The following is a 13,354-nucleotide window of genomic DNA, read 5'->3' on the forward strand; positions in this document are numbered from 1 at the left end:
TGAAATGACAAGATATTTTATCCAAGAAGTCCATAAACAACCAAAATCTACAGCACTAGTAAATATATTGCTATTAAAATTGGAGAATTCATCAAATTCGGTAAATCAATGTTACAAAACCACAATGGCCGACCTTTTCAGATTTGGTACACCCTATTCTTAAACTACCTGTTAGGAATCTGTTTATGCGGAGGTCTATTTCATGTATTTATACACACACATATATATTTGACTATGTTGTGGTCCTAGGATGCGCCTATTTCCTCATGATTTTTTTACCAAGCAAGTGAAAATTGCGTACATAGATAGAAAGAATCGTTGGTTCAGCCGGCTCAGTCTCAGTTTAGCAGGCTCAGGGTTTAGAGTCGCACTCTTAACGATCGTAATGATATGAATAGGTAATAATAATATTTTATTTATGCTTAAATCGGTTAATTTTTATTTCACTATTTATAGTATTATAAAGTGACTTAAATGGCGTTTATGGTTAAGGTTATTGGACTCAGTTTCCGAACGTCATAATTGGCCCGTTGTGCCTAAAGTCCTGGCTAATTTAGCCAGCTTAGCTCCTTCCAGAAGCACAGAAGTCTCCTGGACACTTTACAGGCTTCACGGAGCGACCTGTTCCGAGGATTTCTGCACGTTGTTTAGCCACAGCCTCGCATTCCAGGGCTAAGTGGGTGGAGTTTATAGTTTTAATTAGGTGTTGAGTGAATCTTATTTCGATAAAAGCACTACAGCCGCTTTCTGCTGGCTATATACGGCATCATCAGCCAGCCCATGCCGTGGTCTTCGAGCGCTTCTTTCCCCAGTTTGGGGCTGAGCTGCCGTAATCCTTATTACCACCAAAAGTTTAAGACACTCCGTTTGTTAATTATACTTTTTATTAGGTATACAAATTACTGGGGCCCCATAATGCTTTAGAATTCGTCCTCTGTGCCATGAAATTATTACTTTAATATCAGTTTACCGGCAAACTCGACCGTCGCTCCATCACTATAATGAATGCATTATTTACATTGGCTGTGCTTTATGTGTACTGTGACGTCAGCGTTTTATTAAAATCATAGTTTTTACGTTAACAGACCGTAGTTTTACCTGTGAATTCTTTTTATACTACGGTATTGTTACAAATTACTGATTAATAGGTTTTTCAAAACATAAATTATAGACGAAAATATAAACTAGGTTCCTCCTGAAAACATTGCAACGGCAATTAGCCTTTACTTTTATTTTAAGTACAATTTGATTTATGTCACACTAATCTAAAAACTGTACATTGGTAAGTGTACTATACAAAACGTATTAAATGTTTAAACAAAAATATCAATTTATTTGTCATATTGTATTTTTACGTCCTTGAAATTTAAGGAGAATTTGCAATACATAAAAGAAAAATTTATAAATAAAAGAAATCTTTTAATTAACAAAGGAGCTTAATGAGAATACATTTTCATAACGTTATTCATTAACTTATTCCAAAAAGTCCGAGTAATGTATAAAAAATATGGAATTTACTGTTGACCTGCCATCAAATTATAATTCTAAAAATGTTGTTGGTAAATCGAAAATAAAAATTCAGCTGTAGTAAAATGATCGTACTTTAATGTCGCATTCCCCGGCGCAATGCAGCGGGATGAAAAATATATGCTACACAACCGCCATTAAATAAATTATTTTTTCAGTAATAGCCTTCTACGTCGTAGACCCAGCGTAGTTATTCGTAGCTGATCGCCACATATATAATGCACATCAGAGAATTGCTAAATTTACTGTCATCAAGTTTTTTTAAATTTAGGTTACGAATTATTTCTGTTTTATTGATTGATTATTTTACAGCAGCTTACAGCCAATACCCATACAATATATATATATATATATTCGCCTTATATTTGATATGTTATCCAGAGATAGCCAATTTTTATAAAGAAATTAGCTGACCTGGCAAACGTCGTTTAGCCATGTATATCATGTATAATAAAAAATAGGGGTTGATCGTAGAGGTGTGAAAATTAGGGGTTGTATGTATTTTTGAATGCTGTATCATAAAAAAAAAAATTTTTTATCTAAAAATTAAAAAAAAATTAGGGGAGGACTACCCTTAACATTTAGGGGGATGAAAAATAGATGTTGTCCGATTCTCAGTTATACCCAACATGCACACAAAATTTCATGAGAATCGGTCAAGCCGTTTCGGAGAAGTTTAACCACAAACACCGCGACACGAGAATTTTATATATTAGATTTATTAAAATCTAAAGCGAGAATATAGGTAAGAGTAAGTTAAACTTTGTACTAGAAATAAATAAATTATCCACTCTAGTTTATGAAACAATGTGCAGCATTTCCGTAAGTAGTCGTTCCGAGTTCGCGCTGTGAAATATGTATGCTATAAGCGTTGCCCCAATAAATCCACTTTATCCCAAATTTGAGCAGTTTGCAGAATTACTGCCGCACGGGAATCTTAAGTGACTTGTGTTGGACTTAAATTGTAACTTGATTAGTCTTATTTGAATAAAATCAGTGGCGCTACAACCTTTTTAGGTCTGGACATCAGATTTCTGTATCTGTTTCATGATCATTTGTCAATTGAATAGGCTGTTGTTGATCAGCCTCCTGTGCCTGACACACGCCGTCGACTTTTTGTGTCTAAGACATGCCGGTTTCTTCTCAATGTTTTCTTTCACCGTTCGAGCGAATGTTAAATGTGCCATAGACAGAATGTCCATTAGTGCACAGCCAGGGATTGAACCTACAACCTCAGGGATGAGAGTCGCACGCTGAAGCCACTTTTTTTTATGAGGTGATCAAGGATGTCGAGCTTTACGCGGGGACTGTGGGGCTGGGTCTACACTTAAATCCCTCTGCTATTCCCCACGAGACCCCACACACTAAAAATACCTCAGCCCTACACACGCCCTTAATATGGGCCCTCGGGGTTCGCTAGGCATTCTACCCAAGGACGCTGAAGCCACTAGGCCAACAAATAATAATAATAAATAATCATAATTAATAACCTATAATATTTACTACTTGATATACAAACCTTGCAATATGAGAAATAAGGGAATTAAAGCTATTCCTTTCTGAAAACCACCACTGCCTATAATAAACTTTATATATGCGAGTAATAGATACATAGTATACGGTAGATTATCTACAGAACAACTATAAAACCTAAATAGTAGGTCAAATTACAAACTTGTAAATGTACTATCTTTCTAACAATGTATTTTACGTTTGTATTTACTAAGATAAATGCTAGGTTATGTCAGTTAAAATGCTGTTTTGTATTTTACAGGTATGCTAGGGTTGCAAGAAATAGTAAACTGACTTCATGTTGTTCAGTTAGGACATTTTTTTCACAAGCTTCTCATATTTTGTTTTTATTATTTGTGTGTACAAATATTAATTTATGTAAGTATAAGTAGAACCTGTAAAAACTATTGTATGAGTGCGCTTTACTACTGTATTTTAAACTAATATTATAAGGTATTAAATAAAATATAACATCATATTTTTTCATCTATGTTATATATGTTGTTAAAATATTCGATACGTAATAGGTATCAAATGCACGAAATGTGTATTACATAGGATCTTCCATCACTACTACTAGGAGGCGCGCAAATGCAATAGTTTATATTCCAATATTTTACACCTAATAGACTGTTTTATGTTATATAACACTGTACGAGATTAAATTCTAGAATTATATGAGACAATAACAAGTATTGTATTAGATGGCCTCTTTTTATAGTAATAATTTACTATATTATGTTTATCCTAATACTACACAGTAATGCTGTAAGGTTCCTGGGTCAAAGGGGATGTTTTAAATGTAAAAATATAATGTACTCTATTATTTACCACTTAAGTAAAGCATTGTTATTACAAGTAAATGATTTGTTATGAAAATGCTATGCTTAAGAGAGTGTCAGCGATTGACTAGCTCTCATGTTTAAACTCCGACGATACAGGAAAATGCCGCGCACGCAAAGAAAACGAAAGTAAGCAAAATGTACAGTCATGGCTCGTACAATGCTAATATGAGTGTTGGTTTAGGCGTGCATCATCAACCCTAAGCGATCAAACGTCGCCTGAGCTCACATATTTCTTTCTATGCGTTCAATGTTTCGAGTTATTGTTGAATGTAACGGAACATAATTTTGATGTTTAATGATCAATGAAACAGACGAAAAAATCTTCTTCATGCAGTGGTGTATAGGAAATTTAAAACCATAATAACATCGTTATGATCATTGATCATGTAGCTAGTAGTTGTTATATTTATTTTATTCAGTGTGAATTTGAAAATTAAAAATATGAAAAGTACAGTAACGAAAGAAATAAGAATTAAAGGGTAGGTATAGCTCTCAAGAAAGCGTGGCGTATAACCAATCAATAAAATCGCATAGCTTTTGTGATTGTAAAAATGTAATGATATGTAAATGTATTAGACAACGATTTCGGACAAACTTGCCCAGAAGCAAAGTTAAACAGAGTATGTAATAAAAAAACGTGTATACTTATGTACACGCGTTGGAAGTTATACTTCTTTGGAGTAGCAAGAAAAAGATATTTTAAATATTTTATCTTTCGCCTTATTCAACGTTTGTAGAAAAAACTACATTAGTGTCGTGTCAATAGAAAAAAAATTACGCTCATAATTTTTTCCTAACGCACCAAAAGAAGTATAACTTCAAAAATAAAATCACCTACGTTTATTCTGTAATTTACATAGTACGAACTGATGGAACAATCAATCTATTCACAGAAAACTGCCGTAAATCCTAAAATTTCTCTAAACCATATCTATCCAACTAGGAAATCACTATCAGTGAATAAATATGTGCATAGATACAGGTGCACTCTCTCTTCCAATAATAATCTCATAGTCCGATAGAAAGGATGATAGAGGACACGACTCATGTATCGTATGATCAGAAATAGGACCAATTTTGTTTTAATTGCTAATTCTATCTCATCTTAAATAATACTAATAAATAAAAAAAAATCAAAAGTCATTTATTAATCTAGGTACAATGTGTACACTTATGCATGTAAATTTACACCATCTCACTATCTTATAGCAACATTAGTGCCCACACATTTTTATCCACTATCTATTCTTGAACTGTGTAAAATCCTTTTTTTATTGGGGTTTCCTTGATGTAAAGTTTAAACTTATGTAGCGGAAGTTTGGTTATATATCAGAAAACATATACATTTTACGATGGTTTCCATGAGAGTAAATAAGTGATAGTAAGTAATGATAATAATATTGAAGTGATATAATTATCAAAATTAAAATTACGTACACGGCGCTGTAGTTTCGTTAATTTTTCATATGTACTTTAAATAGTTTTGTTTTCAGAAGCTGGTAACCCTATTGAATATCTGTGTTTTAGTGTTTACTATTTCTTTGTCGACGATTATCAAATGTTTTTATTTTTCTACTTGTTTGGGGAACATGAATCTCAAACAGGTGATTTCTAAACCCTGGTATGATTTGAACTTAAGTATTTTGAGAAATTACACGTAGTTAATGACTAGGTTTTATTACAATCTTAAAAAGGTATTTTTTGTTTACATTATATATCTATCTATTCTATTCCTAAAATTATGAATTAGCATCATATACTTAAAATAATAATATTACATGCCATATAAAAAATTATCTAATATTTTCTTTGAAATTGTTTGTAGCTGTAACTCAATAGATACAGTAGGCATAAAATTAAGTAGGGTTTAAGTTCAAAATACATCACTAGATTTTTGAATGCAAAGGAATACGGTCAAGAGACTGATGCTAGCTTTCAGCTCAACAAAATTGTACGGAAATTTGGAAATTGCACCTTTCAAATTAAAAATAGCGCAAAGAATTTGAGTTTAAAGGAACTAGGTTAGTAAAACTTCAGAAACCATAACAGTTTATAAGTTATAACTCACTAATAATGGCACAAATCAATTCAATTCATATAATTGCTATTAGTGTTATATATGTTTATCGTTGTATGAGGGTATAAAACATAATTTCATTTGATTATCCTTAACAAATGATTTGAAATCTACATCATTTGATAGTCAAAGAATATATTCTGCAGCATTTATATGTGGTCCAAAGATCGAGCCTACAGTGCATGTTGTTTATCCGGCGGGGCGCGGAGGGATCGGTGAGAGGGGAGGCTCCTGGCCGGGCCCAGAGTTTATGCGCCAATTCAGCGAATTTAGTGCTATACAGCCAGTAAGAAAGCGTAGAAAACTATGTACAATGCCTTATGTAAATTGCATAAAATCCTTAGTAATAGTATATCTGTTTAAAATTTGGAATTTTAAATAGAACATAATTATTTTAAACTATTTAAAAGTAAATCAACGTTATAGAAGAGCATGTCCTTTGAAATAATAACAGACAAGATTGAAGGATATCTCTTCAATATGAATGATCACTATTGTATTTAAAACTGGAGTTTAAGCTTACAGCGCTTTTCATCTCACAGCGCGTTTTATCCGCAAAGAGTTAGCAGTTGCCCAGTATTCAGTCTGTAGCTGCCCTCCGTCGTAAATACACGACCGCGAGTGCTCAAGTGTTCAGAAAACGAGCCGACCTACCAACTAAAGAACGAGCTTTTAATACAACCGGTGAGTAAAAAAAGTTTTAAAAACTTCCGCCTTATTAACCAAGTGAGAGCAACGTAGCTGTGCTACGAGCGCTACGTTGCTACGAAATTGGTTTTTATCGCCGATTTGAGCGATTCTTGGGGGTCAAAGCAAGGTCTCACTTACGGTGATGGTTTGTAGCGAGTGGACAGTATGCGAAAGTCCCACGCCCGTTGTCATTTCACGGTAATTGTACTAAGAGCCTCGACCTTGCCCGGTGCACGGTCCATAACTTCTTTGTTTCATGGGACAATGAGATCTGTTTAAAACTAAGCTCACGCTGATTGGAAGAAAATTTTAATAACTCAAAGTTTTAGTGAATCCGGCATAACATATTTGGTTAAAAATATGTTTTTTTACTATTACTGTTGAAAATTGTTGACTTTTGTCGGATAGACATTGAAATTGATTTGTCTTTATTAAAGGTGGTATATATTTCGTAAAAATAGTTTTTGCGTTTACAATTATTATAGTAATAGAAAATAATATTAAATCCAATTAAAAATAATACAGGCACTTAAACATTAGTGTTCTATCATTCAATTAGTAACGTGCATAATATTATCGGTCCCTTGATATGCATTAGATCATTTTATGTTGATGAATTCACGATTACATTGCAATTTACAATGAAATGAATTTTGTTTTTTTCAAATATCATATATTTAGGTAATTTTATATGTGGATGTGGTATAGTAGAATATATTTGTATAAAAAGCTGTAGTATAAGGCATATAACACTTTTTATTTAGTTGTTATTAATATAGCATAAAACCAGTTTTACGCCTTCGTGAATAAGTAACAAAAACGCAACATCAATTAAAAAGTTAATTGTTTAACATACTAATCAGATTGAAACATAAATTCAACCACGATAACAATTACACATAGGTTTTGCTTACTTTACAAGTAATTAAATTTCCATTACAAAATAACTTTATAGCCATACAATACACGCAATTACTTAGTCCACATATTATTAAAAAAGACTGGCAAATAAGAATCATAACGAGTATATATTATTTCAAAGTTTTGCATCAAAATATCTTATGATGTCAATAATTATTTCAATTTCCTTTGCAATTTTATAAATATAAAACTTTACATATACTCTAGCATTGGTGTTTATTATGGTTTTTTTAATGTTATAAATGGACAAAGTATTCAATTTTTGAATTACGTTTATGAATATAAATTCTAGTTTATGTTATATAGTTCTCAAACTTTCACGAGCAATCAATTGTCCCTATGTTATAACTATAACATGTTAAAAATAAATACTACATTTAACATTTAAAATTGTATCTTGTTAATTAAAATGATATGCGTTGTTATTGAGTCATTAATCTATTTTAGATATAAATAGCCAGATGTCGTAAGAACGTCTACGTTTTATCTGCCAGATGACGCGATAGTATAATATCCAATTAATGCAGCTTCTTCTAATTGAATCCTTATCAAACATGACACAAGTAACATAATAGTTTGCATGTTCTAGAGAAATCTTCGTTGCTGCGCTTGATATAAAAAAATATCTTTGAAAACATTTACAGTTATAATTAAATACGCATAGTTTACGCATTAATTTAAGAAAGCGTTCATGATTTTAAGCTTGCAATTGTATCTATGCGGAACTGATTTGGATATTTATGTCTCCTTACCTTTGTTGGTATTCCAATAAAAAATTACAACATTGATTTAAAATCTTATCAATCTGTTTTACCTCTTTTCTGTTCATTTATTTATTCTAATAAGTCAAGAAGGTATAATAAATCAAGGAATTAATGATATAATTTTTTAATGATATAATTTTTTAATGATAATAATTTTCTTATAGGGCCGTTACTTTATTTGTAGGAATTACAATTTTACGACTTGATATTCAAAAGTTTGTAGATTTTTGATACCAAGTTACACTTATTACAAAAAAAAATTCTTCAATTTATGGTAATTGGTTTCACAATGGACATATTTTTTAGTTCCAAATATATAGTAGCAGTACTTGTGACTCTATATATATGTATACGTATATTCACCGATTTTCAAAATTTTATTTCATCGGTGTAAGCGTAATATGTCCTACGTTAATAGTAGGAGAGGCACTATTAACAAAACGTGTACTGTCACGTGGTAATCAGCTGGCTAGACGCGTGGGTTGACTCTGAACCCAAACAGTTGCGTGGGCGGCCACGCCCTCGCTTTAATATTCAACAAATTTAAGATTTTCCTTACAATCCCGTCTGGTTTCTACCAATTTAACCTACTGTGTTTAAAGCTTCAGTTTTAAGCCAGTAGAAAGATAAACTTTTTCTACTAAATTATTAAAACGTGTCTTTTAAGTAGAATTCAGTTCAATAGCTTGTGTAATTATAACTCTACGTCAACGCGTAAGACTTAGCCATCATATATCACTTTTACGCAGTTTATATATATATTAAATAAAAAAATACCATGTTTTTAAATGTAAACTATATTCTATTTTTTTTTTAATTTAAATTGATGCCCGGACAACATATAGGAATACAACTCTGTGAATGACTGTAAAGAAAAAATAATATTCTAAATAAAACATAGAATAAGTAGGTACTTCTTACTTATTCTTGTCTGGTCTACACAATTTTATTTAAACATGTTCCTTAAATGTAACGCCTACATATCATATTCAGGTGTTAAAATTCTAATTCGCGAATTTCAATACACTGAAACATTGCCATCAATTTTATACAATTTACAATTGGTCGGCGCAAGCGTCAAATCATGATTGCACAAATTGAATACAGCACGTATCCGCTGTGAGCGACATAATACAGCTGGATTTGATTAACTTCATATCATATTGTCACAGTTCGTGTCACACTTCCGGTAATAACGAGAAACACTATGAAAACAAACTACTTTTATTACGAATCATGCCAAAAGCTAACTTTTCTCGTTTTATTCGCTCTCATCTCTATTTGCCAAATTTGCAGAAATTCACTGTTTATTATCATTTTAATTTGAAATTTAAGTGTTTAGGTTTAACAACAGTGGATATTATAATATCTTAGACTATTCGTGTTTTCATATAAACGATATTATAGGGATAAATAAATAAAACAATATTATATTTAAAAAAAAACTATAAAGGATATAAGTCTTATATAAACAATGAACACGTAAAACAGCGAGTTATATATATCAAATGTGTAAAGAATTTTAAAACAGTAATTTTGGTGTTTACACGAAATCCTATAGTATTGTGTGCTTTTAACACTTGAAAAACCCATATAGGATCAAAACCTTAAAATCTTTGAACCGGTAAATGTCACCCGACTTTTCCTTTGTTCACAATAGTTCCTTTGGAAGGAACAACTGAGAGCAGTTCATTTTCTTTTGAAGTCACTGAGCTTTCGCGTACTCTATATACATGATATACAAGTACTGTAAACTTTGTGTTAGCACGACGATCTTTAAATGGTTTATAACTATTAAACGCCGTATATAGGTACAAAATTATATAGAATATTTGTCACTGACTTCTTACGCTAAGAATTTTTATTGATGCAGGGGTACATAAAAACAAAAATTATTTATTATTATAAAATTCTCGTGTCGCGGTGTTTGTGGTTAAACTCCTACGAAACGGCTTGACCGATTCGCATGAAATTTTGTGTGCGTATTGGGTATGTCTGAGAATCGGACATCTATTTTTCATCCCCCTAAATGTTAAGGGTAGTCCACTCCTAAATTCTTATTTTTGAATATTTTTTAATTTTTCTATGATAAAGCATTAAAAAATACATACAACCCCTAATTTTCACCCGACCACGATCAACCCCTTTTTTATTATAAATGATATACATGTCAAAACGACGTTTGCCGGATCAGCTAGTAACAATATATTTGACTTTTAAGTTCTTAAGGAAATTGTATAATTGACTATGTATCTAATAACTAAACTTAAAGCATATACTCTTGAGTGATTTTTGTAAATACATATAATAATTAAACAATTTATATCTTTGCTAAACTAAGAAAATTTATTACATTAGGAAATTAAAAAGGTTAAAGTAACCTACACATTTTTTTTATGACTATCATTAAACGGGCAGGAGGCTCACCTGATGTTAAGTGATATCGCCGCCCATGAACACTTAATACTAGGGGGCTCGCGAGTGCGTTGCCGGCCTTTTAAGATTTTATACGCTCTTTTCTTGAAGGACCCTAAGTCGAATTGGTTCGGAAATACTTTATTTCAGTGGGCAGGCTTGGCTAGGTTCCACATAGTGGTGGTGCGCGGCAAAAACTGCCGATACTTTATGAAAAGAGTGTGATTAGCGTATGTATGTAAGTAAAACCTATGACTAAACCGCAGTTCGTCCTAATTATCGATTCTAAATCTTACCCTAAAGATATACGGATGATTTTTTGTATAATATGTTTATATACTTACTTACTTATTATTTAATATTATAAGGGTAAAGTGAATAAAATATCAAGTAATTGTTAGTTTTAATTGTAAATTGAAACTAATTTATGTACTATTCGTGCGTAGTGGGGCGTGTCGTTAAGCCATAACAAAAGACTTTACCAATTCCAAAGTTGAACCTCCTATCTCTTGATCATACTTATTATGTAAACTTAAATCAAAGTCGGCCTCAACCTATTAAGGCTCTACGAAGTTAAGCTATAGTACTTATATGATAGTCATAAAAACCTGACCTTTCGTGAGTAGTAGCAATATATCAGCGAAGAGCTAAAGCAACCCAATGCGGTGAATTGTAAGGAAAGCTATTCCGGGGAAAACGAAAGTCTTTTAAGAATCAATGGATTTTTCTTCTGCTTTATATGTTTGAAATTCTATATTTTTTGATCAAATTATTAGTTTTACGGGTGTTACTTATATACCATATTTATGTACAATAAGGAAACGTAACAAACACATTTCGTTTGAATGATTGACTAATATAATAACAAATATGTATAGTTAGAAATAGTCAAAGTCATTATACGATGTTATTCAAATATATTAATATTTAATTAAAAAATATAAATCAATACAAAAATTAGGTTAACGTTTTTTGAATGTTCATTATTCTTCTCCCTATTTTTATTAAAAGTTATTGCCAATAGATTACAATTTGCTAAAATGAACACGAGAAATACGATGAATACAAAAACAAATTACATTCAACAGTCAAAATGAAAAAACATTTATAACTTCCAATTTCATTAATGACTAATTAAATTTTATCTGGAGTAAACTTACTAAATATTGAGCAAATATATAATTAATTTACTCAATAGCTTATTACTTAATGGATGTATTTTAAGTGACTCTGTGGCCGCTGTTTAGTGTGCTGTGTTTGGGCATCGAATAAAATCGAATATCTTATGTGCCCAATTGAACACTGGTACTGTGATGGAACACTCGTTAGCAATCGAATCGAAATACCTTAGACTAAAAATCGCCTATACACTGATCACTTCTAATCTATTAAGAAAAAATATATCAAGAAACATGTAGACATCTGAGATAAAACCCAAGGGTTTTTTCTCTGTGACCGCAGTTAGTAAAAAACTAACTTTGATTATTTTATAAATATTTTTGACCTGAAAACTTCAAACAAACATTTTATATTATATAGAACCGCACTAGAGTTTAATTATATATTGGCGTTAGAAGTAGAATAATTGCTCTTTTCCGAGCAGCTTTTATCTAAGAGCTCCGTTCATCGCCCGTTAAAGTTGATTGGTAGGCTCTGTACACACTTTGCGTTTCAACCGCTACTTAATTAATAGGAAGTTGACCTAAAATTGCCAGTTCAATTAAGATGAGGATCTTTCATATAAAAAGGAAGATTTAATAATATTTATTTGTAGTTACGAAAATATTGGTGCAAGACACGAGCGGACTTTTAACACATTTTATGATGTAAAAAGAGTTTGTTCTTTGGCAACGCGGTGAAACCACATTTCAGATTTATGTATTTATAAAAAAATTAAATATAAATAGCAACTATCTTTAAATTTTTGTACGAAGTCAATAAATAATGGTTTGAATTTTTATTATCTAAGGCCCAATAAGTTTACTTGGCAGCGTGCTAAAGTAGGAACCACTTTAATGATATAACGGATATGAACTCGAGAAGTATCATTAACTCGTCTTGAATGCGAAACAAACCTAATTAAACTTGAAAGTTTTGGAAATGGAGTTGAGTTGTGCATTATATTATTTGCTTTGACAGTTCAGTGGCAAACTGACGATGTATCCTTATATGTACTCGTTTTCTTTCATGCTATCTATAGATTATAGTATAATGTTTTTGATTGGTCATGTAATTTTTATTTGATTTTGTACATGGAAAAAACTTGACGCCACGCTATTCTTAGTAGTTTTTTTCCCCAGTATGTAATCGGCCTAACCGCACCGCACCGGCGCATGACGCAGGCAGCCGCAGTGCGGTACATGCGAGTGGAATACGACACCACAGCTCTCATTAATCGGGACCTTGGATAGACACTTTTCCACGAAACGATACTTTTGTAAATGACAATCATTACGGGCCATTAATTGCTCCCGTTTTTGAGCAGGCACTTCTTGATGAGCGCTTCAGTAGTCCTCTTTTTTATTTTGTTTCTAATAAGTCACGATTGAACTAATTAATACAAAGAATAATATTTAAATGTAACTAAACTGTATACAGAATGA

General features: G+C 31.8%; 1 protein-coding gene across 1 annotated transcript in view; it reads left to right on the forward strand.

Annotated features, from left to right (window-relative positions):
* Positions 1–6,515: 6,515 nt before the first annotated feature.
* Positions 6,516–13,354, forward strand: part of LOC125051073 (acetylcholinesterase-like) — a 29,769-nt gene continuing 22,930 nt past the window's right edge. The window contains exon 1 of the mRNA XM_047651220.1: positions 6,516–6,645. The gene's annotated coding sequence lies outside the window, so the exon portion shown is untranslated. The remainder of the gene's footprint in view (positions 6,646–13,354) is intronic.

This window comes from Pieris napi, chromosome 7 (genome assembly GCF_905475465.1).
Source record: "Pieris napi chromosome 7, ilPieNapi1.2, whole genome shotgun sequence".
Classification (NCBI taxonomy): Eukaryota; Metazoa; Arthropoda; class Insecta; order Lepidoptera; family Pieridae; genus Pieris; species Pieris napi.